This window comes from Oncorhynchus tshawytscha, linkage group LG04, assembly GCF_018296145.1.
Source record: "Oncorhynchus tshawytscha isolate Ot180627B linkage group LG04, Otsh_v2.0, whole genome shotgun sequence".
Taxonomy (NCBI): domain Eukaryota; kingdom Metazoa; phylum Chordata; class Actinopteri; order Salmoniformes; family Salmonidae; genus Oncorhynchus; species Oncorhynchus tshawytscha.
The window spans coordinates 40,746,175-40,766,041 of record NC_056432.1 but is presented as its reverse complement, the minus strand read 5'-3'; the positions used below and the strand labels follow the sequence as shown (position 1 = coordinate 40,766,041).

At 42.6% G+C, this 19,867-nt stretch overlaps 1 long non-coding RNA gene across 1 annotated transcript; it reads right to left on the bottom strand.

The window, feature by feature from the left end:
* Nucleotides 1-14,682: 14,682 nt before the first annotated feature.
* On the bottom strand, nucleotides 14,683-15,624 carry LOC112248806. Its single transcript, XR_006083312.1, has 3 exons — nucleotides 15,454-15,624; nucleotides 14,962-15,048; nucleotides 14,683-14,774 (listed from the first exon to the last, which is right to left on the bottom strand). It is a non-coding gene; the product is annotated as an uncharacterized LOC112248806 (long non-coding RNA).
* Between the last annotated feature and the right edge of the window lie 4,243 nt (nucleotides 15,625-19,867).

The following is a 19,867-nucleotide window of genomic DNA, read 5'->3' as shown; positions in this document are numbered from 1 at the left end:
GAGAGAGAGAGAGAGAGAGAAAGAATGAGTCGCTCCTGCCAGATAGGCTATAACCCCCACTCCATGTCCTTCTACACTATTTAATTCCACTCGGGTAAGCTATAGTAGCAGCCTAACTAACACACGGTCTCTCTATTTATATGGTCTCCTTTACTCTCACCCATGATTCTATCCACATCTCTCATCCCTCCCACCTTCTCTCTCCATCTCAACGTGACTATATCAGGATTCGAATAGCACGACTGGGTTTCCTGAAACATGAACAGTTATTATTAGATTGAAATGATTACAGTTGAAGTCAAATAACACGTATTTGTCATTGTCTGAGCCGCTTTGATGTAGCCTGGGATACCGTATCGAACCATTACATCCGTATGCCCTGTCTATAACATAGCCTACTCACTGTTTTCAGCACCACTGTTGGTTTCGAGACACGATGATCGTAACAGCCGTTTGTTCGTTAAAAATAGCCTTGGCCCCGTTCCGGTCGGTTCTGAAGGATTATGAAATGTTGTCAGTGGATGTTTTTTTCCCCGATAATAGTCGCAGTCGGTGTTGTATTGATGATGGAGGCAGCGGATGTCGCGATAATCAGCTGTAACCAAACAACCCAGACACGCCTCTTCTTCTGCACGACAGAAACGCCCCTTTTTGCACCACTCAACCATACAAGAGCAAAGACTACAGGCTACTGTCATCATCTATCAATCAAAAGTATTGGAAATAGCTGTAATCATATTTTCGACCACCTATAGTCCTTTAAATACAATTTGTCTGGGATGGCACAATTAAAGGAAATTGGGAATATATTCCTACCAGTATTATTGACTCTAGGTGCATAAAGTAATTTGTGGTGTAACAGTATGTTGAAGAGAGAAAGTCATAGAAAGTCAAGAGAGAAACTCAAGTCAACACACAGAGACTGAGACATGGACAGTGTTCATCAAGATGTCATGGCTGTTAAGTGACTGTCCATACTGCTACAGGGTTGAGAGGTTTATTGCTGTGTTCATAACACCTTGTAAATGTGCAAATACCAGCATACCACTGGGAATAATCCACTTGAAGGCCCCTCCAATGAGAAAATAATGGGAAATTCTTGCCATCGCTGAGCCTCACCCATAGAGAATGATAGAGGCCTCTAGTGGCAAAAATGCAATTTTAGCATGGGCAGGGCCTTTGAGGGCTTCCACCATGCTTCCGACATTTTAATTAGTCAAAGTAGTGAACTGGGGAGGGATTCCTATGAGTTATAGCCTCCACGCGCTGCCCATGCAGTCACAGATGATATAATGCACACAACTTGCCTAAGCCTCCCCCATTTCTCCTTCACCCAAATCCAGATAGTTGATGTTCTGAAAGAGCTGTAAAATCTGGACCCCTACAAATCAACTGGGCTAGACAATCTGGACCTTCTGTTTCTAAAATATCCGCTGCAATTGTTGCAACCCTTATTACTAGCCTGTTCAACCTCTCTTTTGTATCGTCTGAGATTACTAAAGAAGCTTTCCATTGGAAAGGGGGGGACACTCTAGACCCAAACTGTTACAGACCTATATCTATCCCACCCTTCCTTTCTAAGATCTTCGAAAGCCAAGTTAACAAACAGATCACCGACCATTTCGAATCCCACCGTACCTTCTCCGCTATGCAATCTGGTTTCCGAGCTGGTCATGGGTACACCTCAGCCACATTCAAGGTCCTAGACGATACCTGGCCAAGGCTTTCGTCTCTGTCCATCACCACATTCTTATCGGCAGACTCAACAGGCTTGGTTTTTCAAATAACTGCCTCGCCTGGTTCACTAACTACTTCTCAGACAGAGTTCAGTGTGTCAAATCGGAAGGCCTGTTGTCCGGACCTCTGGCAGTCTCTATGGGGGTGCCACAGGGTTCAATTCTCAGGCCGACTCTTTTCTCTGTATACATCAATGATGTCGCTCTTGCTGCGGGTGATTCTCAGATCCACCTCTACTCAGACGAAACCAGTCTGTATACTTCTGTCCCTTCTTTGGACACTGTGTTAACTAACCTCCATACAACTCTCCTTCTGTGGCCTTCAACTGCTCTTAAAAACAAGTAAAACTAAATGCATGCTCTTCAACCGATCGCTGCCCGCACCTGCCCGCTCGTCTAGCATCACTACTCTGGACGGTTCGGACTTAGAATATGTGGACAACTACAAATACCTAGGTGTCTGGCTAGACTTTACACTCTCCTTCCAGACTCACATTAAGCATCTCTAATCCAAAATGAAATCTAGAATCGGATTCCTATTTTGCAACAAAGCATCCTTCACTCATGCTGCCAAACATACCCTCATAAAAATGACTATCCTACTGACTTCGGCAATGTCCTTTACAAAATAGCCTCCAACACTCACGACCTGTATGCTCTCATTAGCTGGCTCTCGTTGGCTGGCCCTCGCTTCATATTTGTCACCAAACCCACTACTGGCTCCAGGTCATCTATAACTCTTTGCTAGGTAATGCCCCACCTTATCTCAGCTCATTGGTCACCATAGCAGCACCCACCCATACCACCCTCTCCAGCAAGGTATATTTCACTGGTCACCCCCAAAGCCAATTCCTCCTTTGGCCGCCTTTCCTTCCAGTTCTCTGCTGCCAATGACTGGAACGAATTGCAAAAATCACTGAAGCTGGAGACTCATATCTCCCTCACTAACTTTAAGCATCAGCTTTTTGAGCAGCTTACAGATCATTGCACCTGTACATAGCCCACCTGTAAATAGCCCATCCAACTACCTCATCCACATATTGTTATATTTTTTGCTCCTTTGCACCCCAGTATCTTTACTTGCACATTCATCTTCTGCACATCTGTCACTCCAGTGTTTAATTGCTAAATTGTAATTACTTCGCCACTACGGCCTATTTATTGCCTTACCTCCCTAATCTTACCTCATTTGCACACACTGTATATATACTTTTCTATTGTGTTATTGACTGTATGTTTGTTTATTCCATGTGTAACTCTGTGTTGTTGTTTGTGTCGAACTGCTTTGCTTTATCTTGGCCAGATCACAGTTGCAAATGAGAACTTGTTCTCAACTGGCTTACCTGGTTAAATAAAGTTGAAATATTTTTTTTAATTAAAAAATAAAGAGTCCTCTATATATCTCTATGGCTTCGACTCTCTCATGCTGAACTCATCATTTTTGGCAGTTATATGCAACAACAAAATATTATTTATAAAAAAACAATCAATTAATATGTATTTTGAACACTATAATTTGTTTGCGAGCATGATAGCTATTGCCATTAGCCAAAAGCCATTCTCAACAGGTTCAAAGCACATGAACGCACACAACTCGTTACACGTTTCCAGTTTCCAGTACTATTTTCGGAGTTTCCAACTCATGAACGCAGCATATGGATGGATAACCAGAACCTCAGAGCGTGAGGGACAGTTTTGCCACAGATAGAACAATGAGACAGATATGTCACTGGATGTATAAATGTGAAGCATTCGGTTGGCGTTTCCACTCACTACCAAATATGGTGGTGAGAGGAAGTCCAGTGGCTGGAAGTGGTAGATGGAGTGAGATGGATTTTGGCCGACATTCTGCAAATTTTCTCATCAGTGAATACAGTTTTTCAATACAGTTTTCTGTTTCCAGGCCGTCATTTTAAATAATAATTTGTTCCTAACTGACTTGCCTAGTTAAAGGTTAAATACAAAATAAAAAATTCCCTAACTAGAATATGTTACAGAGTGGACTAAGTTTTGTAGACTTTAACCTTTGCCAAATTCTCTAAAAATTGCGTTGTTTAGGAGTGCAAGGGCAAATTTAGTTATTAAAGGACATCATGCTAATTAGAAGCATGCTGGAAACCTTGTGGATGTAGCCTAATGTAGCAGAACATTCTGATAACTCTATGGAGCCCTAATTGCTCTTAAACAGATTCTGTGTAACACAGGCTGTGACAAACTTTCTGGAGAATTGTACTTCAGGGTAACAGAGATGAATGGAGCCCCAAACATGACAATCTCTCTCTCTCAAGTGATACCAACACGTTGGAGTTGCCATGGAAACATGCTTCATCTGCTCTGTGATCATGTCAAGCAGATGGGGAAGGGGTTGCAATGCAGCAAGGAAGAGGAGAGGGAAGAGAGTGTATGTGAAGAAGAAGAAGAACGTATTGCCCAGTTTTATCTCGATCCCAAAAGAACTGGATATCCTTTATGTAATAGAAATGAAGGTGGCACTGAAATGTGACATAACAGGTGCCATAAGTTGACAGGAAACAGAGAGATCAGTGATAACCTGAAACCTGGAAATAATGCATTGTCTGACCGCACCATGTGTGGAGGCTGCAATCTGCATGGTGACTAAGGCAGATTGGAGATGCATCCTAGGATGTGGTTATGGATACGAACATAGAAAGGAGATAGCAGAACATTGACTTGGCTATAAAAAAATATATTGTGAGGTCAACATTGTTATATACGTAGCCTACAGTAAACACAGGCTGTTAAGTGAAAAAGTGAAATCCCATAATTAACTTCATTTGTTTACTAGCGTGTTACAGTCTAGCTACATAGTTTATTATTTTTTTAAGTTTGAAGTTGATGTGCCCCATGGTTTGCACTGGTCGTGTCAGTGTCCTCTATAGCTGGCAGCTCTGTTGTTCGTGTACATGAAGCAAGGGTTATGGGACAAGAGGAAAGTGTGGGGGATTGGCACGTGAAAGTTAAAAAACTGAGTCTCAGCATCCCCCTGTTACTGTGGAATTGCCCATATCTCATATAGGTCATACAGTATGTTAATGATACCTTTAAATATGTCATATCCTGTCAATTTCCTTCAAATCTGAGTCCCTTTAACACACTATTCACAAAATGAAAAATATTTGTTTGTCATGGATGAAAAGAATCATAATGTTTTCCCATTCCATGACACGTAACATTCTGACACAATATTAACTGGCCAACTAACAACATCTAATCGATATCTCAGGATGTATCTTAAGACATTTAGTCATGCAAAATATAGCATCCACACGAGATAGTGTTCGTTCTGCATGAGTGCAATGCTCATTCCATCATAAAAGACACTCATCTCTCATCGGCAAAACCCACAAAATCCCTCTCGTTGCATATTCTCCTCTCCTCCACTCATCAGCGCTAATCTCTCTTTCTCCTTGTTCCTTTCTAGTCCGAGGATGCAGGCTGATCTGATGTCCATGTCCAGCTTCCTCTTTTCTGACTCCAACAGCGCGGCTTAGGCCGCATAATGGCAATGCAGGTGAGTTCTTTCTTTGTTTCTGTCTGTCCGTCAATCCGTCTGTGGAGAAACCAGACCACTGTCAGAAAAGTACAGTAACTATAAATACTCCCCAATGTATTTGATCTACCAGGTGGTGTGCGAGGCTCCAGCCTGACCCGGTCTTTCTCCTGCTGGCTCGGTCTGGGGACAAGCTAAGAATGCTGAGGGAGGATCTGGAGGATTCTGTGGTGGTTCAGGGGGGGCTGGTGGTCCGCTGTGTTCCTGCAGACCTGAGCAGGAGAGAGGGGGTGGAGGAGATTGGGTTGTCGGGGAAGAGGTCACTCTCGATATCGATCATGTGCCGCTCATCAACAACACCGGTGAGATTCCTTCTTGCTCTCTTCCTGTTTCTACTCTCTGCTGCTGATTGCTGGTGAGAGAGTGGTTATAATCAATTAGTGTTGAACACAAACTACAGAAAATGCACATGCAACTTGAACTATCACACAAATCTTGCACAGGAGATTTGCATGGATATTGGGGTAACTCATCTCTGTTCTCCGTGCAGGCCTGCCTCCACTGGTGCTGTACTGTACAGGGAAGGCTGCCTGAGAGATGATGTTCAGAGACTTGGCTGAGGAGGAACGAGGTCTCAGGGTGCTCAATTATGCTCCAGGTGATATCACAGGGACACAACTATAGAATTAAAAGTTAGTGGAATAGATATTACAAAGCAATAGACATTACAAAGCAATGACTGGCAACAAATGTAGGGTGTTAATAATAATCTGTCAGAATTGGCTGCAATTCTAATGAATGATTCCTCAGATATCATCTGATTCCATTTGGCCCTACCCAAATCCCTCTGCTACTGTGTGTTCCCACAGGTCCTCTGGACATGTATATGCAGGCGGAGGCATGGCGGGGCTCATGGGATGTGCATCTGTCCTGGACCTTCATGAATGCACAGGGACAGCTGCTGACCTGGCCTTATGCTATCCTACTTGACACCCCATATATATATAAATAAATAAAAGAGAGAGAGTGAGAAGAAACTGCCAGAACATGGTGGAAGAAAGGAGATAGTGGGTAATGGGTTAAAGTAAAGACAAACTATTGTAATTATACTGTAATAATACAAATTGTTTGATCACCGTATTGATTTATTAGTTACAGTATCTGCTACTACTGTACCATGGTTGTATTTACTGCAAAATATACATTGCATTCGGAAAGTATTCAGACCCCTTGACTTTTTCCATCAATCTACACACAATACCCCATAATGACAAAGGGAAAACACATTTAGAAAACTGAAATATCACATGTACATAAGTATTCAGACCCTTTACTCAGTTCTTTGTTGAATCACCTTTGGCAGCAATTACAGCCCTGAGTCAATCAATCAATCACATATATTTATAAAGCCCTTCTTACATCAGCTGATGGCACAAAATGCTGTACAGAAACCCAGCCTAAAACCGCAAACAGCAAGCAATGCAGGTGTAGAAGCACGGTGGTCAGGAAAAACTCCCAAGAAAGGCCGGAACCTAGAAAGAAACCTAGAGAAGAACCAGCCTATGAGTGGTGGCCAGTCCTCTTCTGGCTGTGCCGGGTGGAGATAACAGAACATGGCCAAGATGTTCAAATGTTCCTAGTTGACCAGCAGGGTCAAATAATAATAATCACAGTGGTTGTCTAATGTGCAACCGGTCAGCACCTCAGGAGTAAATGTCAGTTGGCTTTTCATTGCCTATCATTCAGAGTATCTCCACCGCTCCCGCTGTCTCTAGAGAGTTGAAAACAGCAGGTCTGGGACAAAGTAGCACGTCTGGAAACAGGTCAATGTTCCATAGCTGTAGGCAGAACAGTTGAAACTGGAGCAGCAGCAGGACCGGATGGACTGGGGACAGCAAGGAGTCATCAGGCCAGGTAATCCTGAGGCATGGTCCTAGGGATTAGGTACTCTGAGTGAAAGAGAGAGAGAGAATTAGAAAGAGAGCATACTTAAATTCACACAGGACCCCAGATAAGACAGGAGATATACTCCAGATATAACAGACTGACCCTAGCCCCCGTGTCACATTCTGACCTTTATTCCTTTGTTTTGTCCTTATTTAGTATGGTCAGGGTGTGAGTTAGGGTGGGCAGTCTGTTAGTTTTTCTATATTTTCTATTTCTGTGTTTGGCCTGATATGGTTCTCAATCAGAGGCAGCTGTCTATCGTTGTCCCTGATTGAGAACCATATTTAGGTAGCCTGTTTTCCTTTGTGTTTTGTGGGTGGTTGTTTTCAGTCTTTGTGTGTTTGCACCAGACATAACTGTTTCGGTTGTTTCTTTGTGTTTTTGTTATTCAGTGTTCAGTTTTGAGTATTATTAAAAACCATGAACACTTACCACGCTGCACCTTGGTCCTCACCTTCTTCCACCGACGACAGCCGTTACACCCCGACACAAAATACTGCTGCATAAATGCTGGAGGCTGAGACAGGAGGGTTTGGGAGACAATGTGGCCCCGTCCGACGATACCCCAGGACAGGGCCAAACAGGCAGGATATAACCCCACCAACGTTGCCAAAGCACAGCCCCCACACCAGAGGGATATCTTCAACAACCAATGTACTGTCTTAAGACAAGGCCGAGTATAACCCACAAAGATCTCCCCCACGGCACGAACCCAAGGAGGGGGCGCCAACCCTGACAGGAAGTGACTCAACCCACTCAAGTGACGCACCCCTCCTATGGACGGCATGAATAGCATTACTAAGCCAGTGACTCAGCCCCCATAATAGGGTCAGAGGCAGAGAGTCCCAGCGGAGAGAGGGGAATGGCCAGGCAGAGACAGCAAGGGCGGTTAGTTCCTCCAGTGCCTTTCAACTCACCTTCACACTCCTGGGCCAGACTATGCTCAATCATAGGACCTACTGAAGAGATTAGTCTTCAATAGACTTAAAGGGTGAGAGCGAGTCTGTGTCTCTCATATGGATAGGCAGACCATTTCATAAAAATGGAGCTCTGTAGGAGAAAGCCATGCCTCCAGCTGTTTGCTTAGAAATTCTAGGGACAGTAAGGAGGCCTGCATCTGGTGACCGTAGCGTACGTGTAGGTACATACGGCAGGACCAAATCGGAGAGATAGGTAGGAGCAAGCCCATGTATTGCTTTGTAGGTTAGCAGTAAAACCTTGATATCAGCCCTAGCCTTAACAGGAAGCCAGTGTACAGAGTCTAGCACTGGAGTAATATGATCACATTTTTTGGTTTTAGTCAAGAATCTAGCAGCCGTGTTTAGCACTACCTGAAGATTCTTTAGTGCTTTCTCCGGGTAGCCAGAAAGTAGAGCATTGCAGTAGTCTAACCTAGAAGTGAAAAAAGCATGGATTCATTTTTTTACAGAATTTTTGGACAGAAAGTTTCTGATTTCTGCAATGTTACGTAGATGGAGAAAAGCTGTCCTTGAAACAGTCTTGATATGTTCGTAAAAGGAGAGATTAGGGTCCAGAGAAAAGCAGAGGTCCTTCACAGTTTAATTTGAGACGACTGTACAACCATCAAGATGAATTGTCAGATCCAACAGAAGATCTCTTTGCTTCTTGCGACCTAGAACTAGCATCTCTGTTTTGTCCGAGTTCAAAAGTAAAACATTTGCCGCCATCCACTTCCTTATGTCTGAAACACAGGCTTCCAGGGTAGGACATTTTGGGGCTTCACCATGTTTCATCGAAATGTACAGCTGTGTGTCGTCCGCATAGCAGTGAAAGAGATAGAATATATAGTGAAAACAATAGTGGTCCTAAAACAGAGCCTTGAGGAACATCGAAATTTACAGTTGATTTGTCAGAGGACAAACCATCTACAGAGACAAACTGATATCTTTACGTCAGATAAGATCTAAACCAGGCCAGAATTTGTCAGTGTAGACCAATTTGGGTTTCCAATCTCTCCAAAGGAATGTGGTGATCTATGCTATCAAAAGCAGCACTAAGGCCTTGGAGCACGAGGACAGACGCAGAGCCTCAGCCTGACGCCATTAAAAGGTCGTTTACCACCTTCACACGTGCAGTCTCAGTGCTATGATGGGGTCTAAAACCAGACTGAAGCGTTTTCTATACATTGTCTTCAGGAAGGCAGTGTGTTGCTGTGCAACAGCTTTTTCATTTTTTTTGAGAGGAATGGGAGATTCAATATAGGCTGAGAGTATTTTATATTTTCTGGGTCAAGGTTGGACTTTTTCAAGAGAGGCTTTATTACTGCCACTTTTAATGAGTTTGGTACACATCCAGTGGATAGAGAGCTGTTTATTATGTTCAACATAGGAGGGCCAAGCACAGAAAGCAGCTTTTTCAGTAGTTAATTGGAATAAAGTCCAGTATAGAGCTTGAGGATTTGGAGGCCGTGATTATTGTCATCAATGTGTCAAGAGATTAGTATAGTATTAGAAAACTTGGGTCTGCCTTGAATCTTGTGTCTGCCTTGATCCTAGGTCCTGGCAATGTTGTGCACAACTCAGGACAACTGAGCTCTGGAGGAATACGCAGATTTAAAGAGGAGTCCGTAATTTCGCTTTCTAATGATCATGATCTTTTCGTCAAAGACGTTCAGGAATTTATCACTGCTGAAGTGAAAGCCATCCTCTCTTGGGGAATGCTGCTTTTTAGTTAGCTTTGCGACAATATCAAAAATACATTTTGGATCGTTCTTATTTTCCTCAATTAAGAGTGAGGGCTCTTCGATAATGCACGGTACCGTCGTTCCACGCTAGCTGGAAGATTCCGGTTTGTGTGGCCATTTTCGTTCCAGTTTTCTGGAAGCTTGCTTCAGAGCTCAGGTATACCAGGGAGATATTTTCTTATGACAAAGGTTTTTTTGTTTAGGGGTGCAACTGCATCTAGTGTATTACACAAAGTTAACCACCTGAGGAACTCAATTTAACTGATTTTTGTACTCTGGCATCCTTGGTAGGTGGAGAAAGTCTGGAAGGGCATCTAGGAATCTTTGGGTTGTCCGAGAATTTATTGCACGGCTTTTGATGATCTTTGGTTGGGGTCTGAGCAGATTATTTGTTGCAATTGCAAACGTAATAAAACAGTGGTCCGATATTCCAGGATTATGAGGAACAACATTTAGATCCACAAAATGTATTCCACGGGACAAAACTAGGTCCAGACTATGACTGTGGCAGTGAGTAGGTCCGGAGATTTGTTGGATAAAACCCGAAAGCCTTTTGGAGTGGGTGAATATTAAAGTCACAAAAATTTGAATATTATCTGCCATGACTACAAAGTCCGATAGGAATTCAGGGAACTTAGTGAGGAATGCTGTATATAACCCAGGAGGCCTGTAAACAGTACCTATAAAAAGTGATTGAGTAGGCTGCATAGATTTCATGACTAGAAGCTCAAAAGACAAGAACGCAGACGTTTAAAAAAATAAATAAAAATGTTTTATTGAAATGTTTGAAACACCGTCACTTTTGCGGGAGGCGCAGGGATATGGTCACTAGTGTAACCAGGAGGAGAGGCCTCATTTATCATGGTAAATTCATCAGGCTTCAGCAATGTTTTAGTCAGGCCAATAACATCAAGATTATGATCAGTGTTTAGTTCAATGACTATGACTGCCTTGCAAATGAGGGATCTGACAATAAGTAGCCCTATTTTGCGATGTAAGATACCACAATCTCTTTCAATAATGGAGGTCTTTATTCAAGTGAGATTGCTAAGGCAAACACTGCCATGTTTAGTTTTGCCCAACCTAGATCGAGGCACAGACACAATCTCAATGGGGATAGCTGAGCTGACAACACTGACAGTGCTAATGGCAAACTCCACTAAGCTGCCTGGTCGGCCTGCACCCTCTCTCATTGTGGAACTAGGGGAGTTAGAGCCATGTCAATGACCGTAGATAAGATGAGAGCACCCCTCCAGCTAGGATGGAGTCAGTCACTCCTCAGCAGGCCAGGATTGGTGCTGTTTGTGGGTGAGTCCCAGAAAGAGAGCCAATAATCCAAATTATTTTGTGAGGGGCATAAAACAGTTTACCAGCGATTGAGTTGTGAGACTCTGCTGTAGAGCTCATCACTCCCCCTAACTGGGAGGCCGCCAGAGACAATTACTCGATGCCGACATCTTTCTAGCTGATTTACACGCTGAAGCTGTTGCGCTTGGTGACTTCTGACCGTTTCATCCTAATATCGTTGGTGCCAACGTGGATAACAATCTCTATACACTCGCCAGTTTTAGCCTCAGCCAGCACCATCTTCAGATTAGCCTTAACGTCGGTAGCCCTGCCCCCTGGTAAACAGTATGATCGCAGGTTGATTCGTTTTAAGTCTAATACTGCGGGTAATGGAGTTGCCAATGACTAGGGTTTTCAATTTGTCAGAGCTTGGCCTCTGACCCGTTGCTTAATGGGGAGAACCGGTTGAAAGTTTGTTTAATAAGCGACACCGGTTGAGCTTTCCTACAGCATTTCCTTCCAGAAGCCACTTGAAAGTTGTCCGGCTGCAGGGACTGTGCGAGGGGATTTATACTACAGGTACTTACTGGTGGCACTGATGCCGTTTCATCCTTTCAGACATTTAAATTTACCTATGCCTAATGATTGCGTCTGAAGCTTGGGTTGCAGCACAGCTATCCCCGCCGTAAGACGATTGTTCTCCTGTATTTTATGAGTACAGCAACTGCAATTAGAAGGCATAATGTTTACTACTAAGCTTAGGCTGGTGGAGGTCCTGACGAACCACGTCCAGATAAAGCGTCCGGTTTGAAAAGGTTGAATGAAAAAAGTTTAGGGAAAAAAAAATGTAAATATAAAAAGTTAAGAACCATTTAAAAAGTAAAAACCTTCAAGTTGGCAGGTAGCAAAGTAAGGTTAGCAACAAACCGCATAACAGCACGTTAAGTGGAATTGACACCAAACAAGCATGTGAGGAAGAGTTCTGACAGCAGGCCAATGTGAAGTGAGGAAGAGTTCTTGGGTATGGCGCTACAAGCTTAGCACACCTGTATTTGGAGAGTTTCTCCTATTATTCTCTGCAGATCCTCTCAAGATCTGTCAGGCTGGATGGGGAGCGTCGTTGCACAGCTATTTTCAGTTATCTCCAGAGAAGTTAGATCGGGTTCAAGTCCGGGCTCTGGCTGGGCCACTCAAGGCCATTGAGTCCCAAAGCCACTCCCGCATTGTCTTGGTTGTGTTTAGGGCTGTTTCCTAGTTGGAAAGTGAACCGTCGCCTGAGTCTGAGGTCCTGAGCGCTCTGGAACAGGTTCTCATCAGGGATCTCTATACATTGCCCCCAGATTTGTGCCTTGACACAATCCAGTCTCGGAGCTTTACAGACATTCCTTCGACCTGATATAGGTGTGCGCCTTTCCAAATCATGTCCAATCAATTTAAGTTACCGTTGGTGGACTCCAATCAAGTTGTAAAAACATCAAGGATAAGCAACGGAAACAGGATGCACCTAAGCTCAATTTTGAGTCTTATAGCAAAAGTTCTAAATACTTACGTAAATAAGGATGTGCAAACATCTCTAAAAACCTGTTTTTGCTTTATCATTATGGGGCAGTGTGTAGATTGTTGAGGGGGAAAAAAATGTAATCAATTTCAGAATGAGGCTGTAACAAAATGGTAAAAAAGTCAAGGGGTCCGTCTGAATACTTCCCGAATGCACTGTAACTCAGTAAAATCTTAGAACAAAAATAAATAAAATGCAACAATTTCTGTGTGTACACATCTATAGGGGCGTGGATCAGAAAACCAGTCAGAATCGTGTGTGACCACTATTTAAGTCAAGCAGCGCAAAATAACTTTCGCATAGAGTTGATCATGCTGTTCATCAGTGCCTGTGGAATGTTGTCTACCCAAACATGCTCAATGGGTGACATGTCAGGTGAGTATGCAGGACATGGAACATTTTCAGCTTCCAGGAACATGGGGGCTTGCGTTCTTGCAGAAACATGAGGTGATGGCAAATTGAACACCACATCCTCCAGGTCATGGTATTTCTGCACATTCAAACTGCCATAGATTAAATGCAATTGTGTTTGTCCGTAGCTTTTGCACACCCATACCCTAAACCCACCGCCAACATGGGGCACTCTGTTCACGTCAGCAAACCGCTGATAAACCCGTGAAGAGGACACTTCTCCAGGATGCCAGTGAAATTGAGCATTTGGCTAATGAAGTCTGCGATGACATCGAACTGCAGTTCGGTCAAGACCCTGGTCACGACCATGCAGATGACCTTCCGCAAGACGATTTGACCAGAAATGCATCAGTTCTGCAAACCCAGTTCCATCAGCTGCCCGGGTGGCAGTTCTCAGATGATCCCGTAGGTAAAGCCGGATGTGGAGGCCTGGGTACACGGTCTGCGGTGGGGAGACCGGTTCGACATGTAGAGTTCTTTAAAATAGTAGAAATTAACATTCAATCCTGTCAACCACTGGTGGCCATTCCTGCAGTAAGCATGCAAATTGCACGCTCCCTGAACTTGACATCCTTGGCGCTGTGACCAAAAAGAAAGAGCACTTGAGTGGCTTTTCTCCCCAGCGCAAGGTGAAACTGTGTAATGATCATGCCTTTAAATCAGTATCTTGCTATACCAAAACAGATGGCTGGATTATCTTGGCTAAAGGATTAATGCTCACTAACAGGGATGTAAACCATTAAATGCAATTTGTGCTTAAGGACAACTTCAGGAATTATCAGTATGTGAAACATGGGACTAACACTTTGTTGCATTTCTATTTTTGCACAGTACGAAAGGTATCACTATTACTTTGTTAGTAAACTAAACCATCTGAACAAGTCTGCCCTTGGGATGGCAACTAGAGAGGGGGGGGGGTTGACATACTGGCATGTCAACCTGCAGAGAACCCACACATCCCAGCAAAGATCTGGAGGTAAGACATGAAACACACGGGACGACCTGCAAGACTGAAATGCCTCTGACATGATCCCGCCATGCTTTGCAGACCGAGATGAGTTGAGAATACACATGCAGGAGTCCCTGAAGAACTAGCAAATGAGCAGGAACAAACCAAATGAAGCAGGCGTCAAGAAACAAACCACCAGCAGAAGTACTGACCTAACAGTATATACCTGGAGATGAGGTCACAGATATTGTCAGAGGAATCAACCCATAGTCACTACTCACCCACCATACCTGGGAAATCAGTCACCCTCACCTTCAGCCCCTTGTCAGTTACACTGGTGAGAAACTAGTGAAAGCAAAGCCTTAAAATTTAATTTTAGCCCAGCAGTATATAAATTAAGTAGTCACATTAATTGTTTAGAAATATGTTGGGCAGCATATACTGTTTAAATTAACTTTGCTATTGTATTGAATCCCACTGAGTTAAGTCCCATTCTTCCAACTCATATGGAAAGTTCATTGCAGAACCTACATTTCCCTGAAGTTCTACCCACGTAAATAATATTTTGAGAACAGAACATTGCTTTCACATTTTATTAATCCAAACAGTGCAGTAGATGATCATATTCGTTTGCTGATCCTCTTGTAAGCAATGCCCGCTACAGTCATGGTCTGAAAAGAGAAAGAGCATGTACTAGATCCATTTAATCATTACTCAGTAATTCTACCCCAGTAGAGCAGGCTTCAGCTGTAATTAGAACATGGGGGCAGCAAAGACAATCCTTTTTTTAACCGTATAAATTGACCCTAAAACAGTGTCATTTAGTGACCCCCCCCAATCCATATGCCCCGGACTCACGTTGACGTTTGCATCTGCCAGTTCTGTGACAGAATCGATCCCCTTCAGGGAGACCTTCAGCTTGTTACCTTCCCTCATCACCACAGACTGGAAAACAGGAGAGCACGGTTTAATGTTAGATCTGATAGGCGTGTTAGTCAACTAGCGCCAATTTATCAGGCCTAATACAGATGGCCATATATGGAGAAAACATTTGACTGTGCAACAGGTGTGAGTTGATTATGACATGTAAACTGCTATAAAGTTAAACCTGAACCCAGTTATTGTGGAGAGCAGAGTCTCTGCCAAAGAACGTCAGTCAGCCCACATGTGTGCTGTAGTATTTGGATATAATGTAACTACTAACCCAACAAAGCTGGGACATGAACTAACCATAGTGTCCCCACATCAGCTGAACTTAGTTTAGTTAGATACTGGCTGTATATGTAGGGAGATGGATAAACCCAGGCTACATGTATGAAACTCATGGTTGGGTTGTGACATGCCACCTACATTGACCTTCTCCCGGTCAGCGTCTCGAGCTCCGTCTCCTGGCCAATGGTGAAGGAGTTGGTGAGGATCTTTGTCCCCGTGGTGACAGTCACCTTGAAGTGGTCTCCAGTCTCCTCAATCTCAGAGATGCTCTTGATGTCTTTGCCCTCCTGGATAAGCTCATCGGGGAGACCTACATGCATGAGTGTGAGAGTCATGAATTGTGTTTTATATACACCAAAAAGTTAGTGAAATCAGACATGAACACTGAATTACTACTGAAGTAAAACTCATTTAAAAATACAGAAAAATTAAATGCATCAGCTAGCGCTTAACGTTCTGAGAAGCATAGGTTTGTCAGAGCCATTTTGCATAGAACGTTCTGGTAATGTGCAGAACTGCTTAGGAACAGTCAGCACATTTAAGGAACATTTCCTTACTTTATCAGAACATGTCCTGAAAGTTCAAACCTTTAATTTAAGGCAATGTTCAACTCATTTGACATAGGAAATGTTCTCAAGTTGTTCAGCAAACCTGAACATTCACCTGTGGGAATAACAGTAGTCCAGCATGATGTTCTGTAGATTCTCATTTCTATTTGAAGTCATGTTCTCAAAACATTAAAATGAGTAACGTTCTAAGAAAAAACATGCGGATCTCAGCCGTCAACAAAACTCCATCCTCTTGTTAAGTGTGTGGACCTTGCCCTATAATTGGCCACACCTGATTCTAATGAGTGCTTGTTCCCTTTGAATAGACTAAATTGAACCACTTTGCATGAGTTACAAAAAAAAAAAAAACATGGCATGTCAAATCCATCCTGGTGGCAGAGTGGAGTAATTCCATGGATAAAAGGACAAGAACAAAGGTTTGAGTCACTGACACCATGCCACAATAGATGAATATCCATGGGTCCCATCTGTGCTTGAAGTTAGTTAACCCAAACTAAGAGAGCAATGCAATTACATTCTTCATGAATTTCAGACAGTTTCTCAGAAACCTCAAAATGACCTAGAATTTGTTCTCAGAAGGATAATAAAACTTCCAAGGAACACATGGTAAGTCTTAATTATCACTTCTGCTCAGTGTCCAAGGAACCTAATGTGCTAGCTTTGTTTGCTACTCGATTAACCGCTGTATCAGCAATCACCATTGAACATCATTACTGAAAGGACTACAACATCTGAAATTAACACCCCAAGTCTAATCACGTCACACATGTACAAACAACAGCAAGACTTACCAATAGCCTTCATGAAAGGCTCAAAGTTGTCATGTGTCTCCAGCTGGTATTTCCCTGAGAAAGACATGGTGACTATAAGGTAGAGACAACCACAGCTCCCTGCTTGTCTTTATACCCTCATCTATGCACCCCTGCAATCATTAACTAACTAAAGGTGTCTACAATTGAGTACCCCTCCCCCTCATATCAGTCAAGGCCAACTAATCTACATCGCAATGGTCAACTTTATTGTACTCCCCTCCTCATCCTCTCTTCTTCTACTTTGGCGGTGTGAGTGATTGTTGATCTGTTTTGATAAACAAGGCCTCCTCGACTCCTTAGAAAAATGATAAGCAGGCTCATCATTGTAATTCAAGTGTATGGATCAATCAACACATTTCAAATTCAACTTGACTTTATCTCCCTAACCACCTGTGTTGAAGTTGAACTAGGCTACACCTGCACTTTGAGTTGATTGAGTTGAGATGTTTATTTGACTCCCTGCACTGTAAAAAAGTTGAACCAATGTCCAATTGTAAGGCAACCAGCTGCTATAGGATGGTGAGTTTGTTTCACATTTGGAAATATAGCTGAACCAACATACAGTGTTGCCTTCCAAAGACAAACATTAAATTGTAATTCAACTCAACAAGTTTTTATACATTCAGCCCACTGTGAGCAAAGTTTGTTGAGTGAACAAACTTTCACCCATTAGCTCAATGTCTCGTCCTTCTGAAGTCCACCCAACTCACAGAACAATGCTGATTAAGCAATTGGTTAAGTTGGCTTTTTTACAGTGTGCACCATTTGTACTGTCCTTACTTATATCTGTTTGTATGTCAGTGTGTGCGTCATATACTATCTTTGAAATATGGTGCAATCAGTAGATGTCTCTATGTGTTCTCTGATCTATCTCATCTTGATCTGTGTGCTGAGACTGAACCAATAAGAGCTCCTGTAGTCCTGAGAACATGGTCTCTTCCTCTCTATGTTAAAGACCGGTTTAACATAGAAATACACAAAGCGGAATGGACATGGTTGAACCTTGTGGAGGTTATTCAGAGACTTGACTAATGCATGGTATAATTGGCATTAAGACATATGAGTAGACAGAAGACATACATTCTGAATTTAGTTCTATAGGTCTATTAATTATATTTCTATGATTCTGACCAAGTTATATCAATATTATATATCTACACCAATGTTGTAATGATAAAAGATTTTTGTCAAGGTTTTTATCTGAAACCCAAGGTCACTATCCCAGGGCCAGACATACTGCTACTACATGGTAGACAGTGAGAGATCCAGCTGGTGGACCAGACTTAAGGACACTTTACACCAGTTGCAGAATGTAAAAAAACTAAAATAAACAAATAATATTAAAAGCTGATGCACAAAACATTAAAGCATATCAGTATATCATTTTATCTAAATTATGCTCCTTTTTTCTCCTTTTTAGAGGAACATTTTAATATATTCCCTGATTAGATTTTAAACTCTATACCTCACCATAGAATTACATAATTACTAATTATGTAGCGTGATGTCTATGGTTACTATGCAATATGGTGTCTATGGTTACTATGCAACATGATGTCTATGGTTACTATGCAACATGATGTTTATGGTAACTATGTAGCATGATGTTTATGGTTACCATATAACATGATGTCTATGGTTACTATATAACATGAAGCCTATGGTTACTATGTAACATGAAGTCTATGGTTACAATATGACATGATGTCTATGGTTACAATATGACATGATGTCTATGGTTACAATATGACATGATGTCTATGTTTACTATGTAACATGATGTCTATGTTTACTATGTAACATGATGTCTATGTTTACTATGTAACATGATGTCTATGTTTACTATGTAACATGATGTCTATGGTTACTATGAAACATGATGTCTATGGTTACTATGCAACATGATGTCTATGGTTACTATGCAACATGATGTCTATGGTTACTATGCAACATGATGTCTATGGTTACTGTGTAACATGATGTCTATGTAACATGTTTATAGTTAATATGTTGTATGATGGGTGCATTCGGAAATTCTCCCTGGCTATCTACTCCGATTTCAGAGCACTCTCGTCTGACTGAGCGCAGAATGAATTTACGAACGCTCAACACCCGCTGAATCAAATCAAATCAAATTATTTTGATCACATGCGCCGAATACAACAGATCTTACAGTGAAATGCTTACTTACATACTTAACCAACAATGCATTTTTAAGAAAAATTCAAAAAACGAGATAAAAGTAACAAATAATTAAAGACCTGCAGTAAAATAACAATAGCGAGGCTATATACAGGTACAGAGTCAATGTGCATGGGGCACAGGTTAGCCGAGGTAATTGAGGTGATATGCACATGTAGGTAGAGTTATTAAAGTGACGTGATATGTGATATACATAGATAATAACAGGGAGTAGCAGCATAAAGGAGGGGGGAGGGCAGTGCAAATAGTCTGGGTAGCCATTTGATTAGATGTTCAGTCTTATGGTTTGGGGGTAGAAGCCTCTTGGACCTAGACTTGGTGCTCTGGTACCGCTTGCCATGTGTTAGCAGAGAGAACAGTCTATGACTAGCGTGGCAGAAGTTTTTGACAATTTTTAGGGCCTTCCTCTGACACCACCTGATATAGAGGTCCTGGATGGCAGGAAGCTTGTCCCCAGCGATGTACTGGGCCGTACGCACTACCCTCTGTAGTTCCTTGCGGTCGGAGGCCAATCAGTTGCCATACCAGGCAGTGATGCGACCCGTCAGGATGCTCTCGATGTTGCAGCTGTAGAACATTTTGAGGATCTGAGGACACATGCCAAATCTTTTCAGTGTCCTGGTGTGGAATAGGTTTTGTTGTGCCCTCTTTACGACTGTCTTGGTGTGCTTGGACTAGTGATGTGGATGTTAAGGAACTTAAAGCTCCTAACCTGCCCCACTACAGCCCCGTCGATGAGAATGGGGGTATGCTCGGTCCTCCTTTTCCTGTACTACCAGGTGGTAGGCGTTCCGTAGGTCTAGCTTGGAGAACAAATGGCCTCCTGGAGCGGCTCGAAGGCTGAGGAGATGAGAGGTAGCGGTTCTTCCCCATGATGTCGTTGAGACCTCGGTAGTCGATGCATGGGTGCAGGGTTTTGTCCTTCTTTTCCACAAAGTAGAACCCTGCGCCGGCGGGGGAGATAGAAGG